This window comes from Dama dama, chromosome 21 (assembly GCF_033118175.1).
Source record: "Dama dama isolate Ldn47 chromosome 21, ASM3311817v1, whole genome shotgun sequence".
NCBI classification, from domain to species: Eukaryota; Metazoa; Chordata; class Mammalia; order Artiodactyla; family Cervidae; genus Dama; species Dama dama.
In genome coordinates this window covers 36,381,609-36,393,670 of record NC_083701.1, presented here as the reverse complement: position 1 = coordinate 36,393,670, position 12,062 = coordinate 36,381,609, and positions in this window count along the sequence as shown.

The following is a 12,062-nucleotide window of genomic DNA, read 5'->3' as shown; positions in this document are numbered from 1 at the left end:
AATCTGCATCCTCTGCATTTGAAGCACAGAGTCTTAACCACTGGACCACCAGAAGAGCCCCTAAAAGCTAGGATTCTAAACATACTAGACTCATTGGAAAAGACCCTGATGCTGGGAAAGATAGAAGGCAGAAGGAAAAGGGGATGACAGAGGATGAGATGGTTAGATGGCATCACTGACTCAATGGACGTGAGCTTGAGCAAACTCTGAGAGATGGTGAAGGATAGAGAAGCCTGGCATGCTGTAGTCCATGGGGTCGCAAAGAGCGGGACATGACTGAGCGACTGAACAACGACGACCGATGCTCAATATTTCCTGGGGAGGTGTGAAGACGTTCATGGAATTCTAACTCTTGGACAGTGTCACTTTTTTTTTTCCAGTGTCACTTTTTAATACCTATAGATTTTTAAAAATTTTTTTTATTTATTTATTTTAACTGGAGGATAATTGCTTGATAATACTGTGATCATTTTTGCCATACATCAACATGTATCAACTATAGGCATACATATGTGTCCCCTCCCTCCTGAACCAGCCCCTCCACTGCCCTCCCCACCCCACCCCTCTAGGTTGTCACAGAGTGCTGGCTTTGGGTTCCCTGCTTCATACATCAAACTCCCACTGGCTATTTTGCATATGGTAATGTGTGTTCCAATGCTATTCTCTTGAATCATCCCACGCTCTCCTTCTCCCACTCTGTCCAAAAGTCAGTTCTTTACGCCTGTGTCTCCTTTGCTGCCCTGCACGTGGGCTATACCTATTGATTTTATGGCTCCCTTCCCCACTGACTGGGGCCATTTCTTTTTCACAGAGAAACAAAGTGGTATTAAAATTTCTATCACTTCTCTTCTATCTTAATGTACAAAATCCATTAATGCCTTGTGAGTATAAAAGAATCTAGCTGGCATCTGGTCTTCCCATTTGGCCCAAGAACTCCCTTAAGTATGCCAGTTTCTTGACTTGTGGAATTCAGATTGGGCCCCAGCAAATTTTAAATGATGGCGTGTCTTCTTCAGTATGTTTCATGAATATTCCAAAACACGAATGTGAAAACTTGAATGGTAAAAGTTTATTAAGCACATTCATTTATTCTTTTTTTAAAAAGAACTTCATTGAAATAAAATTTATGTACCATACAAATCACTCATTTAAAGTATGTAATTCAGGAAATTCCCTGGTAGTCTAGTGGTTAGAACTTGGTGCTCTCACTGCCAAGGGCTGGGTTCAGTCCCTGGTTTGGGGACCTAAGATCCCACAAGCTACACAGTGTGGCCAAAATTAATAAATAAATAAAGTGTACAATTCAGTGATTTTTAGTCCATACACAGAGTTGTGCAACCAACATCAAAGTCCATTTGAGAGCATTTTTATCACCCCAAAGAAAAACCCCATACACTTTGGCCATCACACCCCAACCTCCATCTCTATTCCTTGTTGTAAACAACTATTGATTTAATTTCCGTACCTACAGCTTTGCCTGTTCTGGACATTTCATACAAATGAATGACATGGCAATGTGTCATCTTTTGCACCTGGCTCCTTAGAGTGATGTTTTCAAGGCTCATTCAAGTTGAAGCCTGTAGAGCACATTCATCTGTTGATGGAAACACATATTGTTTCCGCCTTTTGACTATTGTGAATAGCACTACAATGAACATTCATGTACAAGTTTTCATTTAAATACTTATTTCTAAGTCTTTGGGGTATATGCCTAGATGTGGAATTGCTGGGTCATGTGGTAGTTCTTGGGCTTCCCAGGTGGTGCTAGTGGTAAAGAACCCACCCACAATGCAGAAGACATAGGAGACCTGGGTTCGATCTCTGGTTTGGGAAGATCCCTGGAGGAGGGAATGGCAATCCACTCCAGTATTCTTGCCTGGAGAATCCAATGGACAGAGGAGCCTGGCAAGCTACAGTCCATAGGGTCGCAAACAGTCAGACATGACTGAAGTGACTTAGCACACACATGCACATGGGAATTCTTGGTTTAACTTTTTGAGGAACTACCAGATTGTTTTCCACAGCAGCTGAACCATTATACATCCCCACCAGCAATGTGCAAGTGTACCCAATTCTCCCACATTCTTGCCAACATTTGTTTTCTGTTTTTATTATTATTTTTATTATGATAGCCACTCTAGTGGATGTGAAGTGGTATCATCACGATCTTGATTGACATTTCTCTAATGACTCATGAAATTGAACATCTCATGTGTTTGTTGAACATCTCAACTGTTTGCAGATCTTTGGAGAAATGCTTATTGAAGTTCTTTGCTCATGTTTTAATTGGGCGATTCAGTTTTATACAGTTGAGTTGCATGTATTCTTTCTGTAAACATTTTCTGAGCACAAATTTTGTGTGAGGCATGGGAGAATGACACGGGAGGAGAAACACAAAGATGGATAAAGTAAGATCCCTACCTTCTACTTGCTTGCAGCAGAGATGTGAACAGTGAGTGCCCCCAGCACTGACCTGGCACTCGGAGAGTTCAGTGGAGGGAAGGAGACTGCACTTCTGGTGGAGCAATTTTGGGGCCCCATGGAGGGAGTGAGCCTGGGACTCCACATGGAAAGTGGGATAATGGTAGAAATGGCCTGGCCAAAGCTCAAAGATCCCCAGGTGTCCCTCACGTTCAGTCAGGTCCGACTCTGCCACGCTATGGACTATATCCTGCCGTGCTCCTCTGTCCTTGGGGTTCTCCAGGCAGGAATACTGGAGTAAGTTGCCATTTCCTCCTCCAGGGGATCTTCCAGGCCCAGGGATCGAACCTGCATCTCCTGCACTGGAAGATGGATTCTTTACCGTTGAATCACCTGGGAAGCCCAAAGACCCCCAGGGAGATAGTAAATCCAGGAGAATGTTGGGGACAGAGGTGGGGGGAAGCATGCAGAGGAGGAGGGATACATGAATGAGATTATACACAATTAAAAATTGACAAGATGAAGAGAAGGAAATAACAACATACTCCAGTATTCTTTCCTGGAAAATTCCATGGACAGAGGAACCTGGCAGGCTATAGTCCATGGGGTCACATGATTGAGCATGGACGCATGAAGGGGGCGTGGAGGGAGATGGATTGGTAGCAATAAACAGATAGAACTAAAAAAGGAAAAAAATTGATCAGATGAAGCTACAGAACACAGAATAACAACAACAACATGAATGGAAATTTCGTCTGAGGATTTTAAGTGCTCGGAAACTGAGTACCAACCTACCAGGAACTGTCCCCTGGATGCGGCAACAGAGCAGTTGTACCAGTTTGTGGTGGGGCTGCTATGACTCAGGTGTGTGAGTGTGGCTGAGAAAAGACTGCCTGAAGACCTTGGAGCCCAGAGAAGTCCTGTTTCCTATCAGGGGACTTCTGTGTTAGCACCTGGACCACTCTGCCGAGCCAGGATGACTGGTGGTCTGCCCCCGCCTCTGGGTCCCCACTCTGTCTGAGCCCACGGCCCACTCTGTGAGCTATCGGTCCCGGCAGGGCCTCAGCTTAATGGTTTCTGGTCATGCCTCAGGTCACTTCCAACCCAGAGGAAGGACCAGGACTCCTGAGAAAAACCACAGTGGCCTCACTATCTCCCACCCCAGACCAATGAGAGAACAGGCTCCCAACTAGGTAAACTCTCACCTCAGTTTGAGAAGGAAAACAATGGTGCAAAGCAATAGCTCATGTGCCCTGAAGGCCTTCTCGGTGCCCAGCCCTGGGAGGAAACCAAGACTCACCCTGATTTGCAGAGAGCCCTAGTCAACCACACAGAGGTGTAAACAGCAGCTGAATTCCCAAGGTTGCTCAGAACTGGCTACCCCTCAGGACTGGGGGGTGTTCCTGATGCACTGGGAATGGTCTCTGGCCATGAGCACTTTCCTAGGAGCATCTCTGGAGACTCGTGGGGAAAAGGTGCTGTATTTCATGTGAGCATGCTTGATGTTGTGAGTGGGGTACAGTCTGGGAGCGGGAGAAGTCACTGGAAACTGGAGCCGGCAGTGTTGGTGGCTGAGAAAGTACACCGGGCAACAGCCTTTGCAGTGCTCATATGGCAATCATTTCCTCTGAGTGTCCGTCTGTCCGTCCCCTAACGATGTGTGTCTTGGTTACCTTTGCATCCTCACTGCCCAGCATGGGGCATCAGCTTGTAGTGCTTGCCCTGTGATTTCTTCCTCTCTTGTCACAGGCAAAGATAGCATCCCGTAAGGAAAATCTGCTATGGTCACTTATGGGTGAAATGTCACCTTCTTCATAGTGGCCCCAAAGGCCGGGCCATTCAAGTGTTTTTTGTTTAAATTGCAGTAAGATACACAAGTGGGCTTCCCCAGTGGCTTGATGGTAAAGAATCTGCCTGCAATGCAGGAGACTTGGGTTCGATCTCTGGTTCAGGAAGATCCCCTGGAGGAGAGCGTGGCAACCCACACCAGTATTCTTGCCTGGAGACTCCTCATGGACAGGGGAGTCTGGAGGGATACAGTCCTCAGGATCACAAAAACTCAGACATGGCTGAGTGTGTGCATGTGGCATGCACACACACACAAGATACACGGTTCAGATCAGTTAAGTCACTCAGTTGTGTCCGACTCTTTGCCACCCCATGGACTGCAGCACACCAACTCCTGGAGCCATGCAAACTCATGTCCATTGAGTCGGTGACGCCATCCAACCATCTCATCCTCTGTCATCCCCTTCTCCTCTCGCCTTTAATCTTTCCCAGCATGAAGGTCTTTTCCAATGAGTCAGTTCTTCACATTAGTTTTTTGAATGTTGAGTTCTAAGCCAACTTTTTCACTACCCTCTTTCACTTTCATCAAGAATTCTTTAGTTCCAGGAGGTGGGAGGGAGGATCAGGATGGGGAACACATGTAAATCCATGGCTGATTCATGTCAATGTATGGCAAAAACCACTATAATATTGTAAGTAATTAGCCTCCAACTAATACAAATAAATGAGAAAAAAAAAAAAAAAGAATTCTTTAGTTCCTCTTCACTTTCTGCCATAAGGGCGGTGTCATCTGCATATCTGAGGTTACTGATATTTCTCCTGGCAATCTTGATTCCAGCTTGTGCTTCCTCCAGCCCTGCATTTCTCATGATGTACTCTGCATAGAAGTTAAACAAGCACAGTGACAATATACAGCCTTGACCATACTCCTTTCCCAATTTAGAACCAGTCTGTTGTTCCATGTCTGGTTCTAACTGTTGCTTCTTGACCTCCATACAGATTTCTCAGGAGGCAGGTAAGGTGGTCTGGTATTCCCATCTCTTGAAGAATTTTCCACAGTTTGTTGCGATCTACACAGTCAAAGGCTTTGGCATAGTCAATAAAGCAGAAGTAGATGTTTTTCTGGAATTCTCTTGCTTTTTTGATGATCCAGCAGATGTTGGCAATTTGATCTCTGGTTCCTCTGCCTTTTCTAAATCTAGCTTGAACATCTGGAAGTTTGTAGTTCACATTCTGTTGAAGCCTGGCTTGGAGAATTTTGAGCATTACTTTGCTAACGTGTGAGATGAGTGCAATTGTGTAGTAGTTTGAACATTCTTTGGCATTGCCTTTCTTTGGGATTGGAATGAAAACTAACATTTTTCAGTCCTGTGGCTGCTGCTGAGTTTTCAAAATTTGCTGGCATATTGAGTGCAGCACTTTCACAGCTGCTATCATCTTTTAGGATACACAACTATGGTACAATTTACCATCTTGACCATTTTTAAGTTTCCAGTTCAAAAAAAATTTTTTTCTGACTGCACTACATGGCTTTGTGGGATTTTAGTTTCCTTACCTCCACCTTGGATTGAAACTGGGCCCTGGCAATGGGAGCATGGAGTCCTAATCACTGGACTACCAGGGAATTCCCAAGTTTACAGTTTAATAGCATTCCACATATTCACATCTTTGTGCAATCAGTCTCTAGAAATTTTTTGTCTTGCAGAACTGAAACTTTGTACCTATTAAAGAAATCCCCATTTCCTTTCCCCCCAACCTGCCCTCCAGCCTGCCCCTAACAACCAACATTCTACTTTCTATTGCTGTGAATTTGATTATTCTAGTTATCTCGTATGAATGGATCAGACAGTATTTGTCCTTTTGTGACTTGTCTATTTCACTTAGCATCATGTTCTCAAGGTTCATCCCTGTCGTAGTATGTCTCAGAATTTCTTGTCTTTGTAAGGGGGAACAATATTCCATTGTATGTCTATTCCAAATTTTGTTTATCCACTCATCTGTCAATGGACATGTGGGTTTCTTTCACTTTTTCAGTCAGTCAGTCAGTCAGTTCAGTCGCTCAGTCATGTCTGACTCTTTGTGACCCCATGCATGCAGCATGCCAGGCCTCCCTGTCCATCACCAACTCCCGGAGTTTACTCAAACTCATGTCCATCGAGTTGGTGATGCCATCCAACCGTCTCATCCTCTGTCATCCCCTTCTCCTCCTGCCTTCAATCTTTTCCAGCATCAGGGTCTTTTCCAATGAGTCAGTTCTTCACATTAGGTGGCCAAAGTATTGGAGTTTCAGCTTTAGCATCAGTCCTTCCAATGAATATTCAGGACTGATCTCCTTTAGGATGGACTGGTTGGATCTCCTTGAAGTCCAAGGGACTCTCAAGAGTCTTCTTCAACACCACAGTTCAAAAGCATCAATTTTTCGACACTCAGCTTTCTTTATAGTCCAACTCTCACATCCATACATGACTACTGGGAAAACCATAGCTTTGACTAGACGGACCTTAGTTGGCAAAATAATGTCTCTGCTTTTTAATATGCTATCTAGGTTGGTCATAACTTTTCTTGTGAATAGAAGCTATGAACATAGGTTACAAATACCTCTTTGAGGCTCTGCTTTATTTTTAAATTTTTATTTATTTTTTTATATTTGGCTGTGTTGGGTCTTCATTGCGGTGCTTGAACTTCTCATTGTGGTGACTTCTCTTGTTGCTGCTGGTGGGCTTCAAAGCATGGGCTCAGTAATTGTGGCACAGGGGCTTACTTGTCCCAAGGCATGTGGGATCTTCCCAGACCAGGGATTGAACCTGTGTCCCCTGCATTGGCAGGCGGATTCTTTACCACTGGACCACCAGAGAAGTCCTGGAGACCCTGATTTTAATTCTTCTGGATATATATGGAGAAGTAGAATTGCTGGATCATATGAAAATTCTATTTTTAATTTTTTGAGGGACTACCATACTTTTTCCATAGTGGCTGCAGCATTTTATGTTTTAGCACGCAGCTGTTTACAACAGCACTCAGGTGTTCCAGTCTTTGAAATACCTGTTCTTCTAAGACTGAGGTGTGCTCTTTAAATAACTTATTTGAACTTAGAAATACAGAAACATTTTCTTTCTTTTCCTTTTTCATCTTCCCACCTCCCAGATTGTAGCTGGTGTGGTTGCAAATGAATCTGGTTTTTGGAGGTCTGATACAATGAGAAAATACTAGAAATCCCAAGGCTGATTAAGGAATCTGCTTCAGGCTAAAACACTCCACTGCCTGGGAGGGCCAAGTAGACTGGCCTGGGGAATCCTACAACTGTGTGTATTTTTCTGTAGTCCACCATCACCTCCTCCCTTCCTCTTAAGCTGACAATGAACTGATCTGTGAAGTTACTTGATTTGTTTCAAGTAACTTTAAAGCACTACTTCTTCCCTTCTAAGAGAAATAATTTCAAATGGACAGTTCTTCATTGAGAACCCAGATTGCGCACACTTTTTATCCTGTGGCTCTCGGAGCTAAAACCTAGAATTGCGAATGAAAGTTTTTCCCGAAACCTCCATCCCAGAGAGGGGATCCTGCTGGCCCCTCTCTCCAGAATGCGCTGCGTTGCATCTGGAGCAGGTAAGGAGGGATGGTTTCTGGCTTTCAGCTGGCCTCGGGAAGGTCCTCGGGGACAGACTCCAGGCGGTGGTGGAGCAGGAAGTCGGAGCAGCTGGAGGAACTCTGGTTAGGGAATCTCCCCCGGGGCCACAGCTTTTGCTCCATCTAGTTCCTTCCGTGACAGCCGGATTCATTTCTTCACTCCCTGGCCAGGTTCTCTGTTTCTCCAGCTCACAGTCCGGGATGGGCGGGGGTAGGGGAGTGGGGGGATGGCTCGAGGGGGCAGGCAGGGTGGGGGGAATCTCCCTCCGCTGCTTCAGGAATGCTGAGGGCAGCAAGTTGGACTCCAAAGGCTGTCATGAGAAAAGCATCTTCGGTCCCCTCCCGGGAATGTGGCAAAGATCTTCTAGCATCCATCTTGCTGTAGAGACCTGAAAAGTCTGACAATGCTGTTGCCAAAGTCAGAGCAAAGCCATAGTAAATGAAAAGTCAGATTCTGGACAATAGAAGCATCTAGTTCTTCTTTCTCTTTTTCTTCTTCTCCTGAAAAAGATAAGATTTCCATTGTCACTTCAAGACAGAAGGAAATGATGTGTTAGGGGTCCGATTCAACTTCTCTGTGTCTGCCTCAATGCTCATCTTTTACAAATGTGGCTAACTTTTGTTTTTCTTTCTTGAGTTTCCAAGCCTGGTGAGAAACTCAGACGGGTTGGGAGGGCCAGCATCGGTGGAACAGCATCTATAGGTGCCTCACAAGCTTTTCTGGTCTTTAGAACCTTATGTACTGGTGAGGTTGATTGGAGTAAAGTCTACCAAGGCACATGAATGCAAAATTCCTTTGTCCACATAATTCCTTTAGAAGCAATAGAGCAGGAAAACAACTCCTTTAATGCACACAAGATTTGGTAAAGTTCCTTTTTATTGCATGGATGAGATGGCCACCAGGTAAATGTGAAAAACACAAAGGTCATTCAGTCAACATTAATTGAGCATCTAACTGTGTGCTTGGCTCTATTTGATGTGCTAGGACTAGGACAGTTGCGATGAATAAACAGGACTGTTGACCTCAGATGTACAAATAATTGCAACATAGTGAATTCCATGGGGTTGCAAAGAGTCAGACACAATTTAGTGACTAAAACAAAAAACAACAACAACAGATTTTTGTGTTATAATAAAAAGACATATCTATTTGTTCTTTGCCCCCAGTTCCTGGCATAGAACTCTTAAAACCTTTGGAATTTCAGGAGTGAAGTGTCTTTTGTTATTTATAACAAGCCCCTTGCCACCAAGCCTGAGTTTATGCTAATGAGGTGACTCAAAGTTGGCAGTTAGATGGTTTCAAGGAGGGGGTTGGCCTTGCCTAAAAGGTTGGAATTTTCAACTGTTATTTATCCCCTCCCACCAGCAACCTCTTGGATAGGAAGAGGTGATGGAAATTGAGTTCATCAGTGGCCAGTGATTTAGTCAATCTTGCCTACATAATAAAACTACCATAAAAGTTCTTTTTCTTTTTGGCCATACCATTTGACTCGGGGGAATCTTAGTTCCCTGACCAGGGATAGAACCCCTCTGTAGTAGAAATACCAAGTCCTAACCATTGGACTGACAAGGAATAAAAATTCTTTTTTTTTTTTTAACTTTTTATTTTGTATGACTTCCCAGGTGGCACTAGTAGTGAAGAACCTGACTGCTAATGCAGAAGAAGACATGGGTTCAATCCCTGGATTGGGAAGATCCTCTGGAGAAGGAAATGGCAACCCACTCTGTGTTCTTGCCAGGGAAATCCCATGGACAGAGGAGCCTGGTGGGCTACAATCCACGGGGTTGCAAAGAGTCGGACAGGACTGAGCGTCTGAGCAGGCTAGCTGATTAACAATGTTGTGGTAGTTTCAGGAGAATAGCCAAGGGTGAAACTTCTGGAACTATGAGATTTGGAGAACTTCAGGTGACTGTACACCTTGAATGCTGGGAAGGTGGTGTGTCTGGAGAGGGTATCACCTTTCCCCTCCACATCCTTGTTCTGTGCAACCTTTTCATCTGGCTGTTGATTTGTATCCTTTATAATAAGATGTTATCTTAAGTACATTGTTTACCTGAGCTATGAGTTGTTCCGGCAAAGTAGCAACCCCAAGGGGGTGTTGTGGGAACTGCTGACTTTGGAGTCAGCTGGACAGTTGTGTGGGTAACCTAGGGCTCCCATTTGCAGCTGACATCTGAAGTGGGGGCAGTCTCGTGGGACTTAGCCTTTAACCTGTGGGTCTGTGCTCGCCTTGAGCGGTGTCAGAATTGAAACTGAACTGTAGGACCCCCAGCTGAGGTCAGAGCTGAGAATGCTACTGGAAAAGCCAAATGGTATTACAAACAAGGTCTCTGTTCTTACCACCATGACTATCATTACTGCTAGGCTGAACCCTCTGAAACTGCTTTTTTTGTAAGTCAAAAATAATTATCACATTAGGTATAATTCAACCTAATGCCTTTTCTTCAGCATTTATAATTGGTAGTAGGCACAGTACTGAGTGCTTTATGTGAGTCCCCTTGAATATTCCTCACAATATTCTTGAGATAGGTACTACTGTAATTCCCAGTTTATACTTGAGGAGACTGAGACTTCCAGAAGTTAAGGAAAAGGCCAAGGATAAATGGCCAGTGAGGGGGCAGACCTGGTTTTGAGCACAGGCCATATGTCAGCAGATTCTGATATGCTCCTTTCCTTGGGCTGCCTTAGCAGAGTGTCACAGGCTGGATACTTTTTTTTTAAATATTAGGAATGAGAGTAAACTTTAATAATAGTTCACATGTTAAAAAGAGTAAATCTACGATGAGTACATTTCTTTGTGTACAAAATGAAAAAACACACAGGGACTTCCCTGGTAATCCAGTGGTTAAGAATCCAATCTGAAATGCAGGGGATCAAATGTTTGATCCCTGGTCTGGGAACTAAGATCCTACTTGCCACAGGGCAGTTAAGCCTGAGAGCAGCCAGGAAAGATCCCACATGATATAACAAAAATCCTGCATGCTGCAACTAAGACCTGACCCAGCCAAATAAATACATACAAATAAATATTTAAAAAAAGAAAAAATATACAATGAAGTGAAATTTAAATATATATACAAGGCAATTTTTGTGTACTAAATAAAACACATCATTTATAAATAAACATACGGCATGTGGGATCTTAGTTCCCCAACCAGGGATCGAACATATGCCCTCTGCAGGGGAAGGACGGAATCTTAACCACTGCACCATCAGGGAAGTTCCTTTTATGCCTTTAAAAAAATTTATTTATTTGTTTATTTGGCTGCTCCAGGTCTTAGTTGTGGCATGTGAACTCTTAGTTTTGGCATGTGGGATCACATTCCCTGACCAGGGATCGCCCTCAGACCCCTTGCATTGGGAGTGTGGAGTCTTAGCCACTGGACCACCAGGGAAGTCCCCCTTTTATGCATTTTTGACCAAGAGGTTTATATTCTATATGAAATCATAAGATAAAAGAAGTTATAGATGGTTTTTGTTAAATGTATTCTCTCACAGTTTCAGAGGCTAGAAATCTGAAATCAGGGTGTTGACAGGCTTGATTCCTTTTTGTTAGGCTCTGGAGGGGAAATCTGCTCCTTCTTTCTTCCTCACTATTCTTGCTGGCAATCCTTGGCATTCCCTGGCTTGTAGCCGCGTCCCTTCCATCTTCGCCTTTGTCATCACACGGTCTTCTCCCCATAGGTTTCCATCTTTCTCAGAAGGACTCCAAGTGATTGGACTGAGGGCGTCCCTCCTTGTAATATGAACTCATCATGATTACATTTGCAAAGCCCCTATTTCCAAATATGGTCACATTTATAGGAACTAGGGGTTTAGGGGAGAAGGAAATGGCAACCCACTCCAGTATTCTTGCCTAGAGAATCCCGTGGACAGAGGAGCCTGGTGGGCTGCTGTCCATGGGGTCGCACAGAGTTGGACATGACTGAAGCGACTTAGCATGCATACATGCATTGGAGAAGGAAATGGCAACCCACTCCAGTGTTCTTGCCTGGAGAATCCCAGGGACGGGGGAGCCTGGTGGGCTGCCGCCTATGGGATCACACAGAGTCGGACACGACTGAAGCGACTCAGCAGAGCAGCAGCAGGGGGTTAGGAGTTCAGGATATTATTTTTTGGGGGGGGGGGGTGAGGGGACAGATTTTGATCCACACAGCGTTGAGCTTCAGTGGGGAATCTATGGCTTCAGGATGCTGCATGCCTGTGTTGCTACCAGGATTCCAAC